Genomic DNA, 13,360 nt, shown 5'->3' with positions numbered 1-13,360 from the left:
AAAGAAGAAAAACAAAACAAAAACAAGCAAGCAAACAAAAAAAAGTACCCTTCTTGGAGGTAGCATTTTCCCCCTTTCATTTGCCATTATCCTGTGATAAGAACAGTAATCCAAGTCTCCTGAGAAACAAAAAGGGGGATCCCTTTTGTCTGCAATTTCTTAAAGGAAATTTCCAATAATAGTTCTTGTTATCCTGTTTTCAAAGAAAAGTTACCAGGCAGAGGCCCCAGGCCAGCACATTCCAAACCCTGACCTGCCACTGTGGTCCCCCAGGGCTCACTACCATCATCACTTCACAGAGGCAGAATCTGATGTTCTGGGAACTTGGCCAATGGTCTCCCCAGACTGCTTGAAAGGGCGAGTTACTTCCATCCTCAAACAGGAAGTTGCTTCTAATAAATGCCAGGATCCACCAGAGAGACACGTAAGGTTGCTTTTGGAACATCTTCATCATCGATGGCATCAGTATTCTGCATCTCCCATTGGCAGCCGGGGCCTGGGCACTGGGCATGCCCGAAGTTGCTGCCGTGAAAGGAGAGGAGGAGGGGTCCCGGCCTCTTAGAGATAGGCACTCCTGACCCTCAGGAAATAAGAGCTCTTGGCCCTGTTGTGCACTAGAGGCAGCTAAGGAAGCTTCAGAGATGCTGATGTCGGAAATCACTTTCAGAGATTGCATTGCTTTGGGGAAGACCAGCTCTGAGAAGGCCTGGTTTAGGCACAGCTCAAACCCCCTGCAGAGGAAACCAGAGACATAGGTCCCTCCAATTGCCCAAAGGATTCACAACCAGCTCAGCTGTCTTGGGTGGGTTGATGTTTGTCTCACAAACACACAAGGTTGTTTGCCCGAACCCGTGAGTCAGTCATCAAGGGCATTCCCAGCCTGACTCGAAGCAGGAAAAGTCTTGATAAAATGTATTTCTCCTCCTCGGCCCCATGACAGCCACAGTAGAGCTCACCAGCCCAGAACGATCGTGCCACTGGAATAGGGGGCAGCACACAAGACTCAGCTCAGGGCCAGCTTTAATCCACTCTCAGTGCTAGAATTTGGGGCTGGTTGCTTAACCCAAATGAGTACTAGTATGTTTCATTCACATGTGACAGAGGACATCTCTTACCCAAGTCACAGGGTTAAAATAGGAAACAATGCTTGTAAAATGTAAAGCATGCTACAAATGATTGCATTGTTGATGACAAAGAAATGGGCTAGAATATTTCCCGGAATGCGTGTAAGTTTTTTTTAAAATGTATTGAAATTCACTATGTGCCAGGAACACCATTTTGCACACATTACCTCCTAGACTTCCCATTATTTATCACTGGGAAAATATTATCATTATCCATTTTTACAACCGAGAGGATGTTGGGGATTTCCAGTCCATATATTGGGATCCACCGGTAAATCAGGAAGGCTCACCAGGGCAGGTGCCATCACACTCCTCTCTCCAGTCTGCCCAGGATTCCAGCATGGGAACCCTCCCACTTCAAAAAAATGATTGAGCCTCTCTGGTTTAGGATCTATTGAATCTCCTCCCAGGGCCACCCCAAGATAAGTCAAGAAACACACAGAAAGCCCTGTACCAACCTGGTCTCCTCGGGGTGAAAGCTACCATGACTCCGATATCTGTATCCAACAATAAGAACATGAGACAGTGCACGTGTTAGACTTGCTGCAGCACATCTGCTCGGGGTGGCGCCGCTCACTGTGGAAGCCCAGGGCCCTCGCTGCTGGGGGGAGAGGGGCATCCAGCCTGGCACATGGAAAGAGCAGCTGGACACCTGGAGTTTGGGTCTCATCTACACACTTTCTAACTAGGTCAGGGGCGCACTCCTCTGAGCTCCAGGCTCCTCTGCTGCAGAAAGTGTCAATAAAGTTAACTCTGCTTTTCTCCCTGGGTGTTAGATACATGACTTCGCCAGCCCTCATGCTGACCTGGCAAGGGTCCTACAAATAGTTAATTTAATGGCACGTCCATAGCTCAGTGGAGCTGGGATTAGGAAATGGCTTGCAAGCAGGGTCTCTATGTGGTTGTCCACTGTGTCACCAGACGCCCCTACTGGGCTCACCTTTCCTACCTTCAGTGGGGAAATAGAGGCAGCTTAGGCCACGGGACAAAGCACTAAGTTAATTGTGTCAATGGGTGGGAACAGTTCTGGCCCCACTGCTCTCCTCCCCACCTAAGAGGACACAGGACACAAGTCGAAAGCCACCCTCACCTCACCCTCGAAAGCCACTCATAACCCCCAGTACTTAAAAATAAGGATTGGCTGCTTTGTGAATTTATTCATGTGAAAACTCATAAACTTAAAAAAATAATGTTTAATTATACAGTTAATAAAAATTTCTTTACCCAAAGAATGAATTTGCACATAACAGGTCAATTTTAAGAACAAAACAAAACCAAGCTTTACCGCCATCCTGGGGTTATCTGGAGAGCCTTGGATCCTCTCCCTGGTGCCCTCTGGGAGATCCCTTCCTGGAAATATCCCATCTGTGTATTTACCTGATTTCACAGGCTGGGATGTACTCATTAAAGGCAAACCACCAAACACAGTAAGAGCTGCTACAGTGTGATTTTGACAGAAGATTGTTAAAATATAAATCCGTGTGACATCCTGCCTTTGTCAAGGCTGAAACTTTTCTTTCTCTCCCTATGATCTTCCTATCACAACTTGCCTGTTCGATATCCTATTTCTTTCTTTTTTTAAAAATATATTTTATTGATTTTTCACAGAGAGGAAGGGAGAGGGATAGAAAGTTACAAACATCGATCAGCTCCCTCCTGCACACCCCCTACTAGGAATGTGCCCACAACCAAGGTACATGCCCTTGACCAGAATCAAACCTGGGACCCTTCAGTCCGCAGACTGATGTTTTAGCCACTGAGCCAAACCGGTTAGGGCCGATATCCTATTTCTTTAGAGCAGTGATGCTCAACTTTGGCTGCACATCGGACTCATACAGGGGAGCTTTCTAAAACTGTCCCCCATGCCCTAGCCGGTTTGACTCAGCGGATAGCACGTGAGCCTGTGGACAGCAGGGTCCCAGGATTGACTCCAGTCAAGGGCACATGCCCGGGTTGCATGCTTGATCCCCAGTAGGGGGCGTGCAGGAGGCAGCCGATCAATGATTCTCTCTTATCATTTATGTTTCTATCTCTCTCTCCCTCTCCCTTCCTCTCTGAAATCAATACAAATGTTTTTAAAATAAAAATAAATAAATAAAACTGTCCCCCACACCATGTCCAGGCCCTGCCCAGAGAGTCTGATTTCATTGGTCAGCCATGCGGCTAAGGCTCAGCAGTTCTGAAATTTCCCGGGGTGATTCTAACATGCAGTGGAGTTGCAGGCCCCTGTGGTTAAGTAATCAGCAACCAATGTGCTGTCTTCTCAAAGGGAAGGTTTATATTTTTTTAAAGAAAGCTCAAAAGATAATTTTATAACCAAAAGAAACAATGAAATTTAGGAAATTCAGAATACTTGGTGGTTATATTTGAGTAGACTGAGTGACCTTTATTGTCTACCCCCAACTGCTCTTCCATTCAATCCCCATTGTGGCAAAAAAAAAAAAAAAAAAGGCTATAGAATTGGTTGACTTTTCTCCTTATGCATAGGATCAGCCCAATCTTGGAGGAATTGAGTCCAAAGGGTCCCAGGCAATGGCCTGAATGGATGGGGCACTGCTCCCAATCTCATGGGAACCCTTTCGTGCTTGCCCACTGCAATTGGGAATCTGCTACCTCACTGAGGGAGGTGGATATTTCACTGAGGGAGTTCTTCATTTTGTACATTCCTGCCCCATTGGCCATCATAATTCAAATGTCACCAACTCCACAGACTATCATTGGGAATCTTGATATTCACCTGAGTCAGCTGAGCCTCGGAAATGCACCTCCAGGGATGCTAAGGAATCCCTCCTCCTGTGGTTTCTCTGAATCAAGGATGACTCAGGAATAATTCAGAGCCACACTGTGTAAAGCCAGCCCAAGTTAGGCAGTCCTTCGAGAACTTTGCCAAATGTTCAAGGGCAAGGTAGTAGGATGGTTCTGCCCCAGGAAAATGGAGACTTTTCCTCACAGCATCTCACGCATCCTGCAGCACACTTGTATGCCATGATTCAACAGAACGTTTAATTTTTTTAAAGCATAGATTTTGGGACCCACAGTCCTGGCTTTCAGTATGAGCTCATCCACCTGCTAATTATGTAACCTTGAGAAAATCCTTGTCCTTTCTTTTTTTTTTTTTTTTTTTTTTTCCTGCACTGCCCCTACTGGAGATGGAGCCTGCACTCCCCCTCCTTGTCCTTTCTTCACCTCACTTTCTTCATCTGTAAAATGGAGGATAACTAAGTTCTCTCAGAGGGTTGTGAGAAGATCAAATGAGATTAAAAATGTGATATTCTGTTTGTAAACACTAACATGCTATATCCTATACATGTTAATTAAATGAAAAAATAGGATCAACATTCTGTGAATGTCCCTTAGGGCTCCCCACAATACAGCCTCAGCCCTCCTGTCCAGCACTTGACTACCCAAACACTACACTCCACCCAATGGATAGCTCCTCCTAAATTCATCACACTTTTGCCCATGAATCCTTTCTCCTTCCAGGCCCTCCACTGAAGGTGACTTCTCCCATATTGATCAGTAAACACTATAATCTATATTCTAGGCCCAACTCAACTACCTTCTTTTATGTAATGTGTCCTCCAGTTTCTCAAAGAGGAACAAGTCACTTTTCTTCTGGACTCCACTAACACTTTGTTCTTATCTCTGTTATAGCATTTAGCATATATATCATAACCGTCTAAAACAACCATTCTCCTTTATTATATGCTGAGTTTTTGAAGGTAGTAACCATGCCTGTTTATATCCGTACTTTCAGTATCTAGCATAATGCCTGGCAAATAGCAAGGCTCAATGACTACTGGATACATGGACAGATAGATGGACAGACAGACACATGGATAGAGCATTCATATAGAAAGCTGCACAAGAATTCACTGGAAGTTCTTTGCCTCTCTTAAAAAATGTATTGTAGCAGACAGAAAAGCATTAAGGCCATTCCAAGAATGGGAGCATAGTGAGAGGAGAAAATAATCTAAAACTTCAGTTGCCAAGCCTTGTCCTAACAGTTACCTTGGAGCTGCGAAGGAAGAGAAAATTATTCTCCCTGGGGCCTGATGAGCCATTTATTCTCTGTTAAATGGTGCATCAGCTCTGGCTGTCGTCCAGCCCTGGTCTCCATCCATTTCTTAAAATCACTCCCTTTTCTAACACATCCTCCTTTTTCTTTCTCTAAATACCTTTTATCGGTTGGTTATTTCTCTACCACCAGTCCTTAGATGATAATTCAACAAAAGTATATGGAGTCTATTTGTGCCCCAGCACATATAGGCCTGGTGGGCAGAGATAAATCTCACAGGGTCCTTGGCCTTAGAGGTGCTCACAGTGTGGTAAAAGCACAGAAGAGCAATGCTACCATGGGTAGGTACCAAGAGCTTTTGGGGAATGGCGGGAAGAATGACTGGCCTGGGCCAAGAGGAGCTGAGGAAGGCATCCGGAGCAGGTGGTACTCTAGTTTGATCTTAAAAGAAGAATAAGGGCCTGGGAAGCAGAAAAGAGTTGGGTAGAAAGGATACACGTGTACTCAACATCCACTATGTGTCAGAGTCCTTTACATATGATAATTCATTGAATGACCACGACGACCTTGAACGAAGACAATATCAGTCTCTGATTATGCTATGAACTGAGTGCCTGTGTCCCCCAAATCCATATGTTGAAGCCTTAACCTCCAATGTGATGGTGTTTTTACATATTGAGGAGTTTGAGTAATAAATGAACTTTTTAAGTTTGAAAATCACTAATCAAGATCATCCTAGTCATTCAACAGATGGGGAAACTGAGACCCAGGAGAAAAGTAGGAACCAGATCAAGGTCATATATCTGTTTATTGAAATCACTGTGACCTCTGGATGTCCATTTATCCTGTTTACCCTCCAGGAATGCTAAGACCTCAGCAAGCATGGACTCCTACAACACGTCCTCTCTACACCCAGGCCAGGCTCACTGATAACAGATACACTTGAATCCCATTCATCCAAAAATTAGCTTTCTCCTTCAACAGCACTTTCCTTTACAACTCTCAATCATTACATAAAATGCACCAAAGGTTTAAATATGATGGCCTAATTACTTTATTCTGTATACTTAAAAAGGAAAAAAGGAAAGGAAATTCATATCTGTTAAAAGCAAAAGCAGTTCAGTACTGTACAGAAAAAACTCTACTATTTCAAATACGATCTGCAAAGGATGTTTTTTGATCCTCACCCAAGGACAAGCTTAGAGAGAGGGAGGGACGGACAGAGAGAGAGAGAAACATCAGTGTAAGGGAGAAACATCAATGTGAGAGAGAAACATTGATAGGTTGCTTTCTGTATGTGCCCCTACTGGGGATAGAATCTGCCACAACCCAGGTATGTGCTCTGACTGGAAACTGAACCACCAACCTTTTGGTGCACAGGATAATGCTCCACCAACTGAGCCACTCCGACAGGGCTGCAAAGGATCTTATCTCCTTTGCATGTTTGAGTTCCTTCATGGCTCCTGCAACCGAAATCTTCCCTCAAACTGATTACTTCCAAGAGTAAAAAATTTAATTAGTGCAGACAAACGAAGCTCTCTCATCAGTCAAAACTTGAAATATGAGGCAATTCAATGCAATTACGAACAGCTTCCAGTCATCCATATCCTAGACATGAACTCAATTTTTTTAATCCCCACCTGAAATTCATCGCTTCAGTTTTCACTGATGTCCTGCATAGAAGGAAATAAATCCGAAGGCTCATGTATCAACCCATGCAATCAAACCTAACTCTTAAGGCATTATGGAGAAGCCTGATAAAACAGCTTGTCTTGAGGGAGCTTTTGTGTGAGACTTACAGGGTCTCAGAAATAACAGAATCCCATCAAACTCTCTCCCTCACTCGACCAAGATGTTCTTGAGGGCTCTGCTCAGTTTCCTATGAAATTACTTTTGCAAAAGCTGGAGTTTGAGGCTGTCACATGGGAGGAGGAAGCTCTCTCGGTCCTGTTCAATTCTCCAGGGGTAACTGTCCATGGATTTTCAGCCTCAGCTCAGAGTTCAAATGTGTGTGGAGGCCCAGACATGCAGAGGCATCCAAGATCTGTCCCTTCCTCAAGTGGGAATCACCAAAGAGAAAGGGTCTAAAGTCATGCCTAGTCCCGGGCCTCAGCCTCAGGAGACTCGCAGTAAAGTTTATTCCTCACAAACAATGAGGAAGGCCTCACTGGTCCCCAGTCTGCTATAGCAAAATCAGAACTGGAGAAGTCTGTATAGTGAACTTACGTATAAACACGATGTATCCATACCTATATCTGTTTAAAGTCCCAGTTTAATGTGAATGTCACTCACATTAAACAGAAACAGGGATGCAGCCAAGACTTGGGGAGGTATATAGTGACTGCATGCTCTATCTGTAAGGTATTTTACCCTCCCCAAGCAGGAGCCACACATCAGACCCTAGCAGAGGCCCTGTGTGGGAAAGGAGATTGGTATTTCCAAAGCATACTGGGCAAGACACAGGCTCAGGTCTAACTTTGGCCTCATAATACTACTTATAATCTGTTACCTGGAGTAAACCATATAACTTCTCTATGCCTCCATTTTGTCATCTGTAAAATGGGCATCAAGTAGTGCCTACCTCAAAGAGCAGGGGAGGGGAACTTGGCCCTCAGGCCATATAAGGCCTGTGAAAGTATTTGGTCTGGCCTTGCCAAGGCATTAGGGGTGAGCTAATTAAATGATTGACCAAGTATAGCAGGCTAATTTTTAAATTGATAATTTTGTATGACCCTAGAATGATGTTAGAAATATCCAAATGGCCCTGGGGAGAAAAAAGGTTCCCTGCCTCTGTACAGAGTGTCAAGGATTAAGTGAATTTATGTATGTAAAGCACTTCGAACAGCTCCTGGCAAATGAGAGAAAATAGCTACCATTATTCTTATTTTAAGACGAGAGAATCGAGGCTCAGAAAAGTTAGGCAACTTACTCAAAGTCACCCAGCTACAAACGGGACACACTGGGGACAGAGCCAGGTCTCCACAGGGCTTGCTGAATGCTTTTCCATCTAGACCACACTGAGCCAGTAAACAGTTCTCTGTTGTACAATGTATTCAATATTTTAATCCTTTTTATTATTTAATTATCAATCTTCAACGTGCTCTGAGACCATCATAATAGCTGCTGCTCATTAGCGTGTAGGCTGAGACAGGCACTGAGCTAAAGGTTCTACATATATTTTTCTCATTTCATCATCCCAACAGCCACTGAAGCTTTGATCTCTTCTACTGATGTGGGACTTGAAGTCTAAAAGGTTAAGGAACCTACCTAAGACCCCACAGCCCTAAGCTGCAATCAGATTCTGGCCTGTCAGAACCTTCACTCTGCTGCCTCGCAAATATCAATTAGACCTTTTTCAATTTTTCAAGGTATTGTGCAACCCTCACCTTCCCAGATGCTGCACACTGCCATTCAGAGAGGCCAGGGAACTTGCCTAGAGCCACACAGCAGCTGTTGCTGAAGCCCAGTGCCCGGGCTCTGTGCTCTGTGCCTCACCCATGGTGAGCCAGGTCTCTCAGAACAAGAGGAGGAGCGGCAGCCACAAGGGCATCCCGCAGCCCGACCACAGCAGAGTGCGGACAGAGCTCAGTGATACGAAACAGAGCAATGGGCCTCACCTTGATGGGCAAGGGCTCCTGACCGTGCCCTGAGCACTCCCACTCACGAACTTCTTGGCCCCGAGGCAGGTCAGCAGGGCAGGAGGCACAGCGTCCAGCACTAGTCTCGGGAGGAGAAAGGCTCCTGTCTAGAATGCAGTGCCCCGTGGGGTGGGTTATCAGGCTGCCCCATCCCGAGGGGCGGCGCCTCCCGGGAAATGCCCTTCCTGCGCGTTTGCCCAGCAGTTCCCTAATCTCTGTTTGAAATTCTGCGCCCTCTGCTTGGCTTGGCCGCCAGAGTCCAAGCCTCCGATCAGCAAACACGGCGGCTCAGAGTAGGTCCTGAGAGGAGGGGCCACCAATGTGTTTTATTCCCAGTCAGGTGGCCACAGGTAGGTCAAGACACAAAGGAGCCGTAGCTCCAGACAGTGCCAAAGCCCGGGGCGCTTTCTAGCCACCATCCAGCCACCCCACCTGGCTCTTTCATCATTGTCACATCCCCTACCCATCTGCAATGCATTCTTATTGCTCACGTTAATAATAGTAAGAACAGTTAACAGTTGTTAAGCACTTTGCTTGGGGTCAGTGCTAGATGCTGTTACAAGTATTATCCTACTTAAGACCCACAACAACCTCAGAGGTAGGTACTGGTATTGTGCCCAACATACAGATGGGAACACAGGGCCACGGAGGGGTTGGTAAGTGCTGGGATTTGAACCGAGGCTGTGTGACCTCAGACCGCGCCTGCGCTCTCAGGCTCTCCAGCCCGCTGCCTCTACTCTGTGACATTTCAGTAAGACTTGTGTCTGATGCTATTTCAAAGATACTAAGTTTATAAAGAAAAAAAAGGAATAAATTAAAAAGAAGGTATTTTGGAAGGTCAAATGCCTCAGAACTCACTGTCTGTAGGGGGTTGAATGGTGCCCACCACCATCCCCCAATATATTTCCAGGTTCTGGAAACTGACTGTGCCCTTATTTGAAAACAAAACAAAACAGTCTTTGCACATGGAATTAAGTTAAAGATCTCAGCATGAGAACATTCTGGATTACCGAGTGGGCCCTAAAGCCAATTACAAGTGTTCTTACAAGAAAGAGAAAAGGAGACGGCACGGAGAGGGGTGATGTGAAGACAGAGGCAGAGACTAGAGTGATGTGGCCACAGCTCAGGGGCACCTGGAGCCACCAGAAGCTTGGACGCGGAAGCAGGGATTCCCCCTTGAGCCTCCGGGGGAGCAGGTCCCGTCTGCACCTGGATTTCAGACTGTGAGAGGATACAGTGCTATTGGTATAAGCTGCCAAGTCTGTGGTCATTTGTATGGCAGCCCTGGGAAATGGTACATTGTCCTTTGCCACTTCCTCTTTCCCTTCTTGATGACATTGTAGGAAAGGAAAGAGTGTTGGCTTCACCCTGTGGGCACCTCACAGGGAAGGCGAGGAGGTTAACACCCATGGGCCGGCCGGGCAGTGGTGTAAGAGCCTGGGATGCGCAGACACTGAGAGAGGAAGGCAGTCCCCCGGTGCAGGGCAGGGGCTGAGGAAAAGGCTTTGCAGGTGAGGACTGAGCATTTTAAACAGCAGCTCACCAGGCAGCCTTCTCAAGATCCCCAACTTCCAAAGGCTGACCAGTTCTAGCCTTCATTCATCTCTACTACCTCCTCCATATTTCAACTTACTATCATCCTACCTTTTTATTTTATGGACTTTATTGGGTGACACTGGTTAATAAAATTAAATAGGTTTCAGGTGTACAACTCTATAACACATCATCTGTATATTGTATTGTGTTCACCAGCCCAAGTCAAGTCTCTTTCCATCACCTTTTACCCACTCACATTTCGCCCACTTCCCTTGCCCTCTGGTAATCACCATACTGTTGTCTGTCTATGAGGTTTGTGGGGTTTTTGCTTAATCCCTTCACCTTTTTTCGCCCAGCCCTGCTCCCTACTCCTCTGACAGCTGTCAGTCTGTTCTCTGTATCTCTGAATATGTTTCTATTTTGTTTATTTTGTTCACTAGATTCCACATATAAGTGAAATCATATGGTATTTGTCTTTCTCTGGCTGGCTTATTTCACTTAGCATAATACTCTCCAGGTCCAACCATGCTGTCACAAATGGTAAGATGTCCTTGTTGTTATGACTAAGTAGTATTCCATTGTGTACATGTACCACGGCTTCTTTATCCACTCATCTACTGATGGACACTTGGGCTGCTTCCAAATCGTGGCTGTTGTAAATAACAATGAATATAGGAGCGCATATATTCTTTCAAATTAGGGTTTCATGTTTCTTCAGATATGTTTTTGTGGACTTGCTGAAGGATTTGCTCTGGAGTGAGAAAGTGAGAAATTATAACCGTCTCTTACATTTGATGCATTCACTTACTTTTATTCTCTTATTCAATCCTAGATATCCCCAAAATAAAGCCTCTTGGGGTCTAGGCAGGGAGTCGGGACAACTGGTTCCTGGTTTTGGCTGTTGTTTTTAATGTATTTTTATTGATGTCAGAGAGGATGGGAGAGGGAGAGAGAGACAGAAACATCAATGATGAGACAGAATATCAAGAGGCTGCCACCTGCATATCCCCTACTGGGGATCGAGCCCGCAACCCGGGCATGTGTTCTTGACCAGAATCGAACTGGGGACCCTTCAGTCCGCAGGCCGACACTCTACCCACTGAGCCAAACCAGCTAGGGCGTTTTTTGGTTTTTAGTTGCTGTTTTATTTGCCTGGTCAAACTCCTTCTTACTCTTTAATTTTTGTAAGAAAATAAAAATAGCTTCCAGCTCTTACCTAAGAAGATTGGGGAAGGATGATAAATTGATAATATTCTCTGTAACAAAATTCTAATAGAACACAAGATGCTCTTCTAGCTGAGTGGCATGACCTGAGCATTTGAATGGGATGGGATGTAGCATATTTCCTTGCCCTTTACAATGATGATGACTAACTGGCTCCTATGTGAGTGAGTTATATTTTAACCAAAGGAGGAAACAAAATAATTCTTGGCTCGGGGCAGATAATATCGTTTAATTGAGCCATGGTTATGTAAACCACAAGTGAATGTGCAGAGGACTGGCTCTAAGGAGAATTTTTTACATCAAAAGAATGCTCCTGTCTCTTTGCTTTTTTGGTTCCTTTGTTAAGCAAGGGTCTTCTATTGTCTTCAGATTTGACTCATGCTACAGACAAGAAGCTCAAAGGTGCACATGAGGATATCAGCTGTCATTGTCTACAAGTGAGCAGACACTTTTAGGCCCAGAGATCATGGAATTATAGCACTAGGTATACTAGAAAGAAAAGTAGAATTACAATTCACCCTTTCTTATATAAGAGCTTTGAGACGGAGTATCATTTACTCAAGATTGCAGACAAACTTTAGTAATTTTGTGCAAACTCTTTAATAAATAACTCAGAGTTGCAATTTTATTCTTAGAAAGTAAATCTCTCCTTTTAACCCCCTTTCCTAAGACCACTGGTGAATTCCAAACTCAGACCAATCATTGCACCGGTATTAAGTCACGCTCCATTTCCCTTAGAAACGCCCTGCCTGGGTGTTTCACTCTCTCTCTCGATTGCTGTTCTCAACAGTGAGTCAGCTAAAGTAAATGATGACTGCTCTAACAATGACCTGGCAAATGGTTTTGTTCTACTGATATTTTTCAGTAGCTGGAAGGAGAGACATATGAAAGAGTTTTATTTCCTTGTCATTATCCTCATATTCCAGTTGTATCAACTGTATTTCTTAGTTGGAAACTATAGGCGCCCTCCTTGGCTAGATTACATCGAAAAGGAATGTTAAAGGCTATGAGACAGTTTTCAGATGTTTTGAGGAGGCCCAGAGAACCAGGCTGAGAACTACAAAGTCAGGGGCAATGGCCATTTATTTCATACCACAGACAGCTCCTGGGTAGACCCACTGGATACAGACAGTTCAGTTCATCCACAACACCAGAACCGGGGGTGCTTCCAGAACCTCTGACACTGCCCTCTCGCAGAAAACAGGCCTATTTGTTCTTCTTCTCACCAGAATGGTTCTATGATGCACCTGCTTATTTGTGTCACTAGCTTTCAATTTAAAATCTCAAATGTAAGCATCTGATTGGTGCAGCCTGGGCCACATGCCTGCATCCTACCTGTAAGTGAAGCTGGGAAAGCAAGTTTATGGTTTTTACCTTAGGAAGAATTTATAAATGGTAAAGGAAGTTAAGGTGCAGAGCAAGGGAAAAAAAGCACAGAACAAAACACAAGGTCCATCTGCCAGCAATAAACAACTTCACTACCAGGCTGCTGTGATATTAGTTCATCTAAGTATTATTTTTCTCCTCCCCAAAATTGAACATGTTGGAATATTCATCTGTGATGCTCTTGTATACAAAGGTAAGTATTCATTAAGAATGTGTAGAGAAGATATGATGAGAAAACTTTTTTTTCCAGGTTTCATTAATGGGTAATTTACAAATCAACAACATCCTTGATTCATATTCAAGTGTAAATAGAGAATTTAATATTCTTTCCTAACCTTTATCATCATTTGTGGCAATTTATAAAGCCATCCATTATGCATTGCATCCATTTCCAGAAAGAAAAAAAAGACAGTGAAAAGAAATAATCAGACAAC

General features: G+C 44.4%; 1 protein-coding gene across 1 annotated transcript in view; it reads right to left on the bottom strand.

The window, feature by feature from the left end:
• FER1L6 (fer-1 like family member 6) overlaps positions 1-8,855 on the bottom strand; it is a 112,435-nt gene extending 103,580 nt beyond the window's left edge. Inside the window, exon 1 of the mRNA XM_036338638.1 lies at positions 8,760-8,855. The gene's annotated coding sequence lies outside the window, so the exon portion shown is untranslated. The remainder of the gene's footprint in view (positions 1-8,759) is intronic.
• Positions 8,856-13,360: the final 4,505 nt, after the last annotated feature.

The sequence above is a fragment of the Myotis myotis genome, unplaced genomic scaffold (assembly GCF_014108235.1).
Source record: "Myotis myotis isolate mMyoMyo1 unplaced genomic scaffold, mMyoMyo1.p scaffold_m19_p_16, whole genome shotgun sequence".
Lineage (NCBI taxonomy): Eukaryota > Metazoa > Chordata > Mammalia > Chiroptera > Vespertilionidae > Myotis > Myotis myotis.
The sequence above is the reverse complement of the archived record's forward strand: the minus strand, read 5'-3'. Positions and strand labels throughout refer to the sequence as shown.